The sequence below is a fragment of the Myotis nattereri genome, assembly GCF_964212035.1.
Source record: "Myotis nattereri genome assembly, chromosome: X".
Classification (NCBI taxonomy): Eukaryota; Metazoa; Chordata; class Mammalia; order Chiroptera; family Vespertilionidae; genus Myotis; species Myotis nattereri.
In genome coordinates this window covers 74874873-74889410 of record NC_138078.1, presented here as the reverse complement: position 1 = coordinate 74889410, position 14538 = coordinate 74874873, and positions in this window count along the sequence as shown.

Sequence of the window (14538 nt, the reverse complement as noted above, 5' to 3'; positions counted from 1 at the left end):
AAGTGAGGACTATACTCCTTATGTTTACAATTGAGGCCGAATGATTCTGGCGTCTTTTGTATTACTCAGGTGAAATCCTTATGGTTCCAGTACATACTTGTAAGAACACTCACAAATTGTCGTAAAATTCTTAAAATACGCAATTAGAGTTTCCAGAAACGATTGGAAACTTGGAAGATACACTTGATATAAAAGTAAATAGAGTCTTACTACATTTCCTGCCGTTTTTAATCACAGACATTACCTGTGGGAAGCCGTGAAAGGACCAGAAAACTGATAATATTTACAACTCCGGGGATTTTAGGGAGCGTTTTCACTGGAATTTGCTTTCAAATATTAGGAATTCTTGTTTATACAGCTTAAAATTTGTGTAGAAAGCCTGTAAGTGAGGACTATACTGCTTATGTTTACAATTGAGGGGTGATTATTCTGGCGTCTTTGGTATGACTCAGGTGAAATCCATATGGTCCCAGTACATACTTGTAAGAACACTAATTGTGGTAAAACTCTTAAAATACGCAATTAGAGTTTCCAGAAACGATTAGAAACTTGGAAGATACACTTGAAATAAAAGTAAATAGATTCTTACTACATTTCCTGCCGTTTGTAATCACAGACATTACCAGTGGAAAGCCGTGAAATGACCAGAAAATTGATAATATTTACAACTCCGGGCACTTTAGGGAGCGTTTTCACTTGAATTTGCTTTCAAATATTAGGAATTCTTGATTATACAGGTCTAAATTTGTGTAGAAAGGCTGTAAGTGAGGACTATACTCCTTATGTTTACAATTGAGGCCGAATGATTCTGGCGTCTTTTGTATTACTCAGGTGAAATCCGTATGGTTCCAGTACATACTTGTAAGAACACTCACAAATTGTGGTAAAATTCTTAAAATACCCAATTAGAGTTTCCAGAAATGATTGGAAACTTGGAAGATACACTTGATATAAAAGTAAATAGAGTCTAACTACATTTCCTGCCGTCTTTAATCACAGACATTACCTGTGGGAAGCCGTGAAAGGACCAGAAAACTGATAATATTTACAACTCCGGGGACTTTAGGGAGCGTTTTCACTGGAATTTGCTTTAAAACATTAGGAATTCTTGTTTATACAGCTTAAAATTTGTGTAGAAAGGCTGTAAGTGAGGACTATACTCCTTATGTTTACAATTGAGGCCGAATGATTCTGGCGTCTTTTGTATTACTCAGGTGAAATCCTTATGGTTCCAGTACATACTTGTAAGAACACTCACAAATTGTGGTAAAACTCTTAAAATACGCAATTAGAGTTTCCAGAAATGATTGGAAACTTGGAAGATACACTTGATATAAAAGTGAATAGATTCTTACTACATTTCCTGCCATTTTTAATCACAGACATTACCAGTGGGAAGACGTGAAATGACTAGAAAACTGATAATATTTACAAGTACGGGGTTTTTAGGGAGCGTTTTCACTGGAATTTGCGTTCAAATATTAGGAATTCTTGTTTATACGGCTTAAAATTTCTGTAGAAAGCCTCTAAGTGAGGACTATACTGCTTATGTTTTCAAGTGAAGCCTAATTTCTCTGGCGTGTTTTGTATGACTCACTTAAAATCCTTCTGTTTCCAGTACATACTTGTAAGAAAACACACTTATTGTGGTAAAACTCTTAAAATACGCAATTAGAGTTTCCAGAAACGATTGGAAACTCGGAAGATACACTTGATATAAAAGTAAATAGAGTCTTACTACATTTCCTGCCGTTTTGAATCACAGACATTACCTGTGGGAAGCCGTGAAAGGACTAGAAAACTGATAATATTTACAACTCCGGGGACTTTAGGGAGCGTTTTCACTGGAATTTGCTTTAAAATATTAGGAATTCTTGTTTATAAAGCTTAAAATTTGTGTAGAAAGCCTGTAAGTGAGGACTATACTGCTTATGTTTACAATTGAGGGGGAATTATTTTGTCGTCTTTGGTAGGACTCAGGTGAAATCCATATCGTCCCAGTACATACTTGAAGAACACTAATTGTGGTAAAACTCTTAAAATACCCAATTAGAGTTTCCAAAAACGATTAGAAACTTGGAAGATACACTTGATATAAAAGTAAATAGAGTCTTACTACATTTCCTGCCGTTTTTAATCACAGACATTACCTGTGGGAAGTCGTGAATGGACTAGAAAACTGATAATATTTACAACACCGGGGACTTTAGAGAGCGTTTTCACTGGAATTTGCTTTAAAATATTAGGAATTCTTGTTCATACAGCTTAAAATTTGTGTAGAAAGCCTGTGAGTGAGGACTATACTGCTTATGTTTACAATTGAGGGGGAATTATTCTGGCGTCTTTGGTATGACTCAGGTGAAATCCGTATGGTCCCAGTACATACTTGTAAGAACACTAATTGTGGTAAAACTCTTAAAATACGCAATTAGAGTTTCCAGAAATGATTAAAAACTTGGAAGATACACTTGAAATAAAAGTAAATGGATTCTTACTACATTTCCTGCCGTTTTTAATCAAAGACATTACCAGTGGAAAGCCGTGAAATGACCTGAAAATTGATAATATTTACAACTCCGGGCACTTTAGGGAGCGTTTTCACTTGAATTTGCTTTCAAATATTAGGAATTCTTGATTATACAGGTCAAAATTTGTGTAGAAAGGCTGTAAGTGAGGACTATACTCCTTATGTTTACAATTGAGGCCGAATGATTCTGGCGTCTTTTGTATTACTCAGGTGAAATCCTTATGGTTCCAGTACATACTTGTAAGAACACTCACAAATTGTCGTAAAATTCTTAAAATACGCAATTAGAGTTTCCAGAAACGATTGGAAACTTGGAAGATACACTTGATATAAAAGTAAATAGAGTCTTACTACATTTCCTGCCGTTTTTAATCACAGACATTACCTGTGGGAAGCCGTGAAAGGACCAGAAAACTGATAATATTTACAACTCCGGGGATTTTAGGGAGCGTTTTCACTGGAATTTGCTTTCAAATATTAGGAATTCTTGTTTATACAGCTTAAAATTTGTGTAGAAAGCCTGTAAGTGAGGACTATACTGCTTATGTTTAAAATTGAGGGGGAATTATTCTGGCGTCTTTGGTATGACTCAGGTGAAATCCGTATGGTCCCAGTACATACATGTAAGAACTCTAATTGTGGTAAAACTCTTAAAATACGCAATTAGAGTTTCCAGAAATGATTAAACACTTGGAAGATACACTTGAAATAAAAGTAAATGGATTCTTACTACATTTCCTGCCGTTTTTAATGAAACACATTACCAGTGGAAAGCCGTGAAATGACCAGAAAATTGATAATATTTACAACTCTGGGCACTTTAGGGAGCGTTTTCACTTGAATTTGCTATCAAATATTAGGAATTCTTGATTATACAGGTCAAAATTTGTGTAGAAAGGCTGTAAGTGAGGACTATACTCCTTATGTTTACAATTGAGGCCGAATGATTCTGGCGTCTTTTGTATTACTCAGGTGAAATCCTTATGGTTCCAGTACATACTTGTAAGAACACTCACAAATTGTGGTAAAACTCTTAAAATACGCAATTAGAGTTTCCAGAAACGATTGGAAACTTGGCAGATACACTTGATATAAAAGTGAATAGATTCTTACTACATTTCGTGCCATTTTTATTCACAGACATTACCAGTGGGAAGCCGTGAAATGATCAGAAAACTGATAATATTTACAACTCCGGGGACTTTAGGGAGCGTTTTCCCTGGAATTTGCGTTCAAATATTATGAATTCTTGTTTATACGGCTTAAAATTTCTGTAGAAAGCCTCTAAGTGAGGACTATACTGCTTATGTTTTCAAGTGAAGCCTAATTTCTCTGGCGTGTTTTGTATGACTCACTTAAAATCCTTCTGTTTCCAGGACATACTTGTAAGAAAACTCACTTATTGTGGTAAAACTCTTAAAATACGCAATTAGAGTTTCCAGAAACGATTGGAAACTTGGAAGATACACTTGATATAAAAGTAAATAGAGTCTTACTACATTTCCTGCCGTTTTTAATCACAGACATTACCTGTGGGAAGTCGTGAATGGACTAGAAAACTGATAATATTTACAACACCGGGGAATTTAGGGAGCGTTTTCACTGGAATTTGCTTTAAAATATTAGGAATTCTTGTTCATACAGCTTAAAATTTGTGTAGAAAGCCTGTAAGTGAGGACTATACTGCTTATGTTTACAATTGAGGGGTGATTATTCTGGCGTCTTTGGTATGACTCAGGTGAAATCCATATGGTCCCAGTACATACTTGTAAGAACACTAATTGTGGTAAAACTCTTAAAATACGCAATTAGAGTTTCCAGAAACGATTAGAAACTTGGAAGATACACTTGAAATAAAAGTAAATAGATTCTTACTACATTTCCTGCCGTTTTTAATGACAGACATTAAAAGTGGGAAGCCGTGAAATGACCAGAAAACTGATAATATTTACAACTCCGGGGACTTTAGGGAGCGTTTGAACTTGAATTTGCTTTCAAATATTAGGAATTCTTGTTTATACAGCTTAAAATTGGTGTAGAAAGCCTGTAAGTGAGGACTATTCTGCATATGTTTACAATTGAGGCTGAATTATTCTGGCCTCTTTTGTATGACTCAGGTGAAATCCTTTCGGTTCTAGTACAGACTTGTAAGAACACTCTCTAATTGTGGTAAAACTCTTAAAATACGCAATTAGAGTTTCCAGAAAGGATTAAAACTTGGAAGATACACTTGATATAAAAGTGAATAGATTCTTACTACATTTCCTGCCATTTTTAATCACAGACATTACCAGTGGGAAGCGGTGAAATGACCAGAAAACTGATAATATTTACAACTCCCTGGACTTTAGGGAGTTTTTTCACTGGAATTTGCGTTCAAATATTAGGAATTCTTGTTTATACGGCTTAAAATTTCTGTAGAAAGCCTCTAAGTGAGGACTATACTGCTTATGTTTTCAAGTGAAGCCTAATTTCTCTGGCGTGTTTTGTATGGCTCACTTAAAATCCTTCTGTTTCCAGGACAGACTTGTAAGAAAACTCACTTATTGTGGTAAAACTCTTAAAATACGCAATTAGAGTTTCCAGAAACGATTGGAAACTTGGAAGATACACTTGATATAAAAGTAAATAGAGTCTTACTACATTTCCTGCCGTTTTTAATCACAGACATTACCTGTGGGAAGTCGTGAATGGACTAGAAAACTGATAATATTTACAACACCGGGGACTTTAGGGAGCGTTTTCACTGGAATTTGCTTTAAAATATTAGGAATTCTTGTTCATACAGCTTAAAATTTGTGTAGAAAGCCTGTAAGTGAGGACTATACTGCTTATGTTTACAATTGAGGGGTGATTATTCTGGCGTCTTTGGTATGACTCAGGTGAAATCCATATGGTCCCAGTACATACTTGTAAGAACACTAATTGTGGTAAAACTCTTAAAATACGCAATTAGAGTTTCCAGAAACGATTAGAAACTTGGAAGATACACTTGAAATAAAAGTAAATAGATTCTTACTACATTTCCTGCCGTTTTTAATGACAGACATTAAAAGTGGGAAGCCGTGAAATGACCAGAAAACTGATAATATTTACAACTCCGGGGACTTTAGGGAGCGTTTGAACTTGAATTTGCTTTCAAATATTAGGAATTCTTGTTTATACAGCTTAAAATTGGTGTAGAAAGCCTGTAAGTGAGGACTATTCTTCATATGTTTACAATTGAGGCTGAATTATTCTGGCCTCTTTTGTATGACTCAGGTGAAATCCTTTCGGTTCTAGTACAGACTTGTAAGAACACTCTCTAATTGTGGTAAAACTCTTAAAATACGCAATTAGAGTTTCCAGAAAGGATTAAAACTTGGAAGATACACTTGATATAAAAGTGAATAGATTCTTACTACATTTCCTGCCATTTTTAATCACAGACATTACCAGTGGGAAGCGGTGAAATGACCAGAAAACTGATAATATTTACAACTCCCTGGACTTTAGGGAGTTTTTTCACTGGAATTTGCGTTCAAATATTAGGAATTCTTGTTTATACGGCTTAAAATTTCTGTAGAAAGCCTCTAAGTGAGGACTATATTGCTTATGTTTTCAAGTGAAGCCTAATTTCTCTGGCGTGTTTTGTATGGCTCACTTAAAATCCTTCTGTTTCCAGGACATACTTGTAAGAAAACTCACTTATTGTGGTAAAACTCTTAAAATACGCAATTAGAGTTTCCAGAAACGATTGGAAACTTGGAAGATACACTTGATATAAAAGTAAATAGAGTCTTACTACATTTCCTGCCGTTTTTAATCACAGACATTACCTGTGGGAAGTCGTGAATGGACTAGAAAACTGATAATATTTACAACACCGGGGACTTTAGGGAGCGTTTTCACTGGAATTTGCTTTAAAATATTAGGAATTCTTGTTCATACAGCTTAAAATTTGTGTAGAAAGCCTGTAAGTGAGGACTATACTGCTTATGTTTACAATTGAGGGGTGATTATTCTGGCGTCTTTGGTATGACTCAGGTGAAATCCATATGGTCCCAGTACATACTTGTAAGAACACTAATTGTGGTAAAACTCTTAAAATACGCAATTAGAGTTTCCAGAAACGATTAGAAACTTGGAAGATACACTTGAAATAAAAGTAAATAGATTCTTACTACATTTCCTGCCGTTTTTAATGACAGACATTAAAAGTGGGAAGCCGTGAAATGACCAGAAAACTGATAATATTTACAACTCCGGGGACTTTAGGGAGCGTTTGAACTTGAATTTGCTTTCAAATATTAGGAATTCTTGTTTATACAGCTTAAAATTGGTGTAGAAAGCCTGTAAGTGAGGACTATTCTTCATATGTTTACAATTGAGGCTGAATTATTCTGGCCTCTTTTGTATGACTCAGGTGAAATCTTTTCGGTTCTAGTACAGACTTGTAAGAACACTCTCTAATTGTGGTAAAATTCTAAAAATACGCAATAAGAGTTTCCAGAAACGATTGGAACCTTGGAAGATACACTTGATATAAAAGTAAATAGAGTCTTACTACATTTCCTGCCGTTTTAATCACAGACATTACCTGTGGGAAGCCGTGAAAGGACCAGAAAACTGATAATATTTACAACTCCGGGCACTTTAGGGAGCGTTTTCACTTGAATTTGCTTTCTAATATTAGGAATTCTTGTTTATACAGCTTAAAATTTGTGTAGAAAGGCTGTAAGTGAGGACTATACTGCTTATGTTTAAAATTGAGGGGGAATTATTCTGGCGTCTTTGGTATGACTCAGGTGAAATCCATATGGTCCCAGTACATACATGTAAGAACTCTAATTGTGGTAAAACTCTTAAAATACGCAATTAGAGTTTCCAGAAACGATTGGAAACTTGGAAGATACACTTGATATAAAAGTGAATAGATTCTTACTACATTTCCTGCCGTTTTTAATCACAGACATTACCAGTGGGAAGCCGTGAAATGACCAGAAAACTGATAATATTTACAACTCCGGGGACTTTAGGGAGCGTTTTCACTGGAATTTGCATTCAAATATTAGGAATTCTTGTTTATACGGCTTAAAATTTCTGTAGAAAGCCTCTAAGTGAGGACTATACTGCTTTTGTTTTCAAGTGAAGCCTAATTTCTCTGGTGTGTTTTGTATGACTCACTTAAAACCCTTCTGTTTCCAGTACATACTTGTAAGAAAACTCACTTATTGTGGTAAAACTCTTAAAATACGCAATTAGAGTTTCCAGAAACTCTTGGAAACTTGGAAGATACACTTGATATAAAAGTAACTAGAGTCTTACTACATTTCCTGCCGTTTTTAATCACAGACATTACCTGTGGGAAGCCGTGAAAGGACCAGAAAACTGATAACATTTACAACTCCGGGCACTTTAGGGAGCGTTTTCACTGGAATTTGCTTTAAAACATTAGGAATTCTTGTTCATACAGCTTAAAATTTGTGTAGAAAGCCTGTAAGTGAGGACTATACTGCTTATGTTTACAATTGAGGGGTGATTATTCTGGCGTCTTTGGTATGACTCATGTGAAATCCATATGGTCCCAGTTCATACTTGTAAGAACACTAATTGTGGTAAAACTCTTAAAATACGCAATTAGAGTTTCCAGAAACGATTAGAAACTTGGAAGATACACTTGAAATAAAAGTAAATAGATTCTTACTACATTTCCTGCCGTTTTTAATCACAGACATTACCAGTGGAAAGCCGTGAAATGACCAGAAAACTGATAATATTTACAACTCCGGGCACTTTAGGGAGCGTTTTCACTTGAATTTGCTTTCAAATATTAGGAATTTTTGTTTATACAGCTTAAAATTGGTGTAGAAAGCCTGTAATTGAGGACTATTCTGCTTATTTTTACAATTGAGGCCGAATTATTCTGGTCTCTTTTATATGACTCAGGTGAAATCCTTTCGGTTCTAGTACAGACTTGTAAGAACACTCTCTAATTGTGGTAATACTCTTAAAAAACGCAATTAGAGTTTCCAGAAAGGATTAAAATCTTGGAAGATACACTTGAAATAAAAGTAAATACATTCTTACTACATTTCCTGCTGTTTGTAATCACAGACATTACCAGTGGAAAGCCGTGAAATGACAAGAAATTTGATAATATTTACAACTCCGGGCACTTTAGGGAGCGTTTTCACTTGAATTTGCTTTCAAATATTAGGAATTCTTGATTATACAGGTCAAAATTTGTGTAGAAAGGCTGTAAGTGAGGACTATACTCCTTATGTTTACAATTGAGGCCGAATGATTCTGGCGTCTTTTGTATTACTCAGGTGAAATCCTTATGGTTCCAGTACATACTTGTAAGAACACTCACAAATTGTGGTAAAATTCTTAAAATACCCAATTAGAGTTTCCAGAAATGATTGGAAACTTGGAAGATACACTTGATATAAAAGTAAATAGAGTCTAACTACATTTCCTGCCGTCTTTAATCACAGACATTACCTGTGGGAAGCCATGAAAGGACCAGAAAACTGATAATATTTACAACTCCGGGGACTTTAGGGAGCGTTTTCACTGGAATTTGCTTTAAAACATTAGGAATTCTTGTTTATAGAGCTTAAAATTTGTGTAGAAAGGCTGTAAGTGAGGACTATACTCCTTATGTTTACAATTGAGGCCAAATGATTCTGGCGTCTTTTGTATTACTCAGGTGAAATCCTTATGGTTCCAGTACATACTTGTAAGAACACTCACAAATTGTGGTAAAACTCTTAAAATACGCAATTAGAGTTTCCAGAAATGATTGGAAACTTGGAAGATACACTTGATATAAAAGTGAATAGAGTCTTACTACATTTCCTGCCATTTTTAATCACAGACATTACCAGTGGGAAGACGTGAAATGACTAGAAAACTGATAATATTTACAACTACGGGGTCTTTAGGGAGCGTTTTCACTGGAATTTGCGTTCAAATATTAGGAATTCTTGTTTATACGGCTTAAAATTTCTGTAGAAAGCCTCTATGTGAGGACTATACTGCTTGTGTTTTCAAGTGAAGCCTAATTTTTCTGGCGTGTTTTGTATGACTCACTTAAAATCCTTCTGTTTCCAGTACATACTTGTAAGAAAACTCACTTATTGTGGTAAAACTCTTAAAATACGCAATTAGAGTTTCCAGAAACGATTGGAAACTCGGAAGATACACTTGATATAAAAGTAAATAGAGTCTTACTACATTTCCTGCCGTTTTTAATCACAGACATTACCTGTGGGAAGCCGTGAAAGGACTAGAAATCTGATAATATTTACAACTCCGGGGACTTTAGGGAGCGTTTTCACTGGAATTTGCTTTAAAATATTAGGAATTCTTGTTTATAAAGCTTAAAATTTGTGTAGAAAGCCTGTAAGTGAGGACTATACTGCTTATGTTTACAATTGAGGGGGAATTATTCTGGCGTCTTTGGTATGACTCAGGTGAAATCCATATGGTCCCAGTACATACTTGTAAGAACACTAATTGTGGTAAAACTCTTAAAATACGCAATTAGAGTTTCCAAAAACGATTAGAAACTTGGAAGATTCACTTGAAATAAAAGTAAATAGATTCTTACTACATTTCCTGCCGTTTTTAATCACAGACATTACCAGTGGGAAGCCGTGAAATGACCAGAAAACTGATAATATTTACAACTCCGGGGACTTTAGGGAGCGTTTGAACTTGAATTTGCTTTCAAATATTAGGAATTCTTGTTTATACAGCTTAAAATTGGTGTAGAAAGCCTGTAAGTGAGGACTATTCTGCATATGTTTACAATTGAGGCTGAATTATTCTGGCCTCTTTTGTATGACTCAGGTGAAATCTTTTCGGTTCTAGTACAGACTTGTAAGAACACTCTCTAATTGTGGTAAAACTCTTAAAATACACAATTAGAGTTTCCAGAAAGGATTAAAACTTGGAAGATACACTTGATATAAAAGTGAATAGATTCTTACTACATTTCCTGCCATTTTTAATCACAGACATTACCAGTGGGAAGCGGTGAAATGACCAGAAAACTGATAATATTTACAACTCCGGGGACTTTAGGGAGTTTTTTCACTGGAATTTGCGTTCAAATATTAGGAATTCTTGTTTATACGGCTTAAAATTTCTGTAGAAAGCCTCTAAGTGAGGACTATACTGCTTATGTTTTCAAGTGAAGCCTAATTTCTCTGGCATGTTTTGTATGGCTCACTTAAAATCCTTCTGTTTCCAGTACATACTTGTAAGAAAACACACTTATTGTGGTAAAACTCTTAAAATACGCAATTAGAGTTTCCAGAAACGATTGGAAACTTGGAAGATACACTTGAAATAAAAGTAAATGGATTCTTACTACATTTCCTGCGTTTTTAATCAAAGACATTACCAGTGGAAAGCCGTGAAATGACCAGAAAACTGATAATATTTACAACTCCGGGCACTTTAGGGAGCGTTTTCACTTGAATTTGCTTTCAAATATTAGGAATTCTTGTTTATACAGCTTAAAATTGGTGTAGAAAGCCTGTAAGTGAGGACTATTCTGCTTATGTTTACAATTGATTCCGAATTATTCTGGCCTCTTTTGTATGACTCAGGTGAAATCTTTCGGTTCTAGTACAGACTTGTAAGAACACTCTCTAATTTTGGTAAAATTCTAAAAATACGCAATAAGAGTTTCCAGAAACGATTGGAAACTTGGAAGATACACTTGATATAAAAGTAAATAGAGTCTTACTACATTTCCTGCCGTTTTAATCACAGACATTACCTGTGGGAAGCCGTGAAAGGACCAGAAAACTGATAATATTTACAACTCCGGGGACTTTAGGGAGCGTTTTCACTGGAATTTGCTTTCAAATATTAGGAATTCTTGTTTATACAGCTTAAAATTTGTGTAGAAAGCCTGTAAGTGAGGACTATACTCCTTATGTTTAAAATTGAGGGGGAATTATTCTGGCGTCTTTGGTATGACTCAGGTGAAATCCATATGGTCCCAGTACATACATGTAAGAACTCTAATTGTGGTAAAACTCTTAAAATACGCAATTAGAGTTTCCAGAAACGATTGGAAACTTGGAAGATACACTTGATATAAAAGTGAATAGATTCTTACTACATTTCCTGCCGTTTTTAATCACAGACATTACCAGTGGGAAGCCGTGAAATGACCAGAAAACTGATAATATTTACAACTCCGGGGACTTTAGGGAGCGTTTTCACTGGAATTTGCTTTCAAATATTAGGAATTCTTGTTTATACGGCTTAAAATTTCTGTAGAAAGCCTCTAAGTGAGGACTATACTGCTTATGTATTCAAGTGAAGCCTAATTTCTCTGGCGTGTTTTGTATGACTCACTTAAAATCCTTCTCTTTCCAGTACATAATTGTAAGAAAACTCACTTATTGTGGTAAAACTCTTAAAATACGCAATTAGAGTTTCCAGAAACTCTTGGAAACTTGGAAGATACACTTGATATAAAAGTAAATAGAGTCTTACTACATTTCCTGCCGTTTTTAATCACAGACATTACCTGTGGGAAGCCGTGAAAGGACCAGAAAACTGATAACGTTTACAACTCCGGGCAATTTAGGGAGCGTTTTCACTGGAATTTGCTTTAAAACATTAGGAATTCTTGTTCATACAGCTTAAAATTTGTGTAGAAAGCCTGTAAGTGAGGACTATACTGCTTATGTTTACAATTGAGGGGTGATTATTCTGGCGTCTTTGGTATGACTCAGGTGAAATCCATATGGTCCCAGTACATACTTGTAAGAACACTAATTGTGGTAAAACTCTTAAAATACGCAATTAGAGTTTCCAGAAACGATTAGAAACTTGGAAGATACACTTGAAATAAAAGTAAATATATTCTTACTACATTTCCTGCCGTTTTTAATCACAGACATTACCACTGGAAAGCCGTGAAATGACCAGAAAACTGATAATATTTACAACTCCGGGCACTTTAGGGAGCGTTTTCACTTGAATTTGCTTTCAAATATTAGGAATTCTTGTTTACAGAGCTTAAAATTGTTGTAGAAAGCCTGTAATTGAGGACTATTCTGCTTATGTTTACAATTGAGGCCGAATTATTCTGGCCTCTTTTATATGACTCAGGTGAAATCCTTTCGGTTCTAGTACAGACCTGTAAGAACACTCTCTAATTGTGGTAATACTCTTAGAATACGCAATTAGAGTTTCCAGAAAGGATTAAAAACTTGGAAGATACACTTGAAATAAAAGTAAATACGTTCTTACTACGTTTCCTGCTGTTTGTAATCACAGACATTACCAGTGGAAAGCCGTGAAATGACAAAAAATTGATAATATTTACAACTCCGGGCACTTTAGGGAGCGTTTTCACTTGAATTTGCTTTCAAATATTAGGAATTCTTGATTATACAGGTCAAAATTTGTTTAGAAAGGCTGTAAGTGAGGACTATACTCCTTATGTTTTCAATTGAGTCCGAATGATTCTGGCGTCTTTTGTATTACTCAGGTGAAATCCTTATGGTTCCAGTACATACTTGTAAGTACACTCACAAATTGTGGTAAAATTCTTAAAATACCCAATTAGAGTTTCCAGAAATGATTGGAAACTTGGAAGATACACTTGATATAAAAGTAAATAGAGTCTAACTACATTTCCTGCCGTCTTTAATCACAGACATTACCTGTGGGAAGCCATGAAAGGACCAGAAAACTGATAATATTTAAAACTCCGGGGACTTTAGGGAGCGTTTTCACTGGAATTTGCTTTAAAATATTAGGAATTCTTGTTTATACGGCTTAAAATTTGTGTAGACAGCCTGTAAGTGAGGACTATACTGCTTATGTTTACAATTGAGGGGGAATTATTCTGGCGTCTTTGGTATGACTCAGGTGAAATCCGTTTGGTCCCAGTACATACTTGTAAGAAAACTCACTTATTGTGGTAAAACTGTTAAAATACGCAATTTGACTTTCCAGAAAGGATTAAAAACTTGGAAGATACACTTGAAATAAAAGTAAATAGATTCTTACTACATTTCCTGCCGTTTGTAATCACAGACATTACCAGTGGAAAGCCATGAAATGACCAGAAAATTGATAATATTTACAACTCCGGGCACTTTAGGGAGCGTTTTCACTTGAATTTGCTTTCAAATATTAGGAATTCTTGATTATACAGGTCAAAATTTGTGTAGAAAGGCTGTAAGTGAGGACTGTACTCCTTATGTTTACAATTGAGGGCGAATGATTCTGGCGTCTTTTGTATTACTCAGGTGAAATCCTTATGGTTCCAGTACATACTTGTAAGAACACTCACAAATTGTGGTAAAACTCTTAAAATACGCAATTAGAGTTTCCAGAAACGATTGGAAACGTGGAAGATATACTTGATATAAAAGTGAATAGATTCTTACTACATTTCCTGCCATTTTTAATCACAGACATTACCAGTGGGAAGCCGTGAAATGACCAGAAAACTGATGATATTTACAACTCCGGGGACTTTAGGGAGCGTTTTCACTTGAATTTGCTTTCAAATATTAGGAATTCTTGATTATACAGGTCAAAATTTGTGTAGAAAAGCGGTAAGTGAGGACTATACTCCTTATGTTTACAATTGAGGCCGAATGATTCTGGCGTCTTTTGTATTACTCAGTGAAATCCTTATGGTTCCAGTACATACTTGTAAGAACACTCACAAATTGTGGTAAAACTCTTAAAATACGCAATTAGAGTTTCCAGAAACGATTGGAAACTTGGAAGATACCCTTGATATAAAAGTGAATAGATTCTTACTACATTTCCTGCCATTTTTAATCACAGACATTACCAGTGGGAAGACGTGAAATGACTAGAAAACTGATAATATTTACAACTCCGGGGTCTTTAGGGAGCGTTTTCACTGGAATTTGCGTTCAAATATTAGGAATTCTTGTTTATACGGCTTAAAATTTCTGTAGAAAGCCTCTAAGTGAGGACTATACTGCTTATGTTTTCAAGTGAAGCCTAAT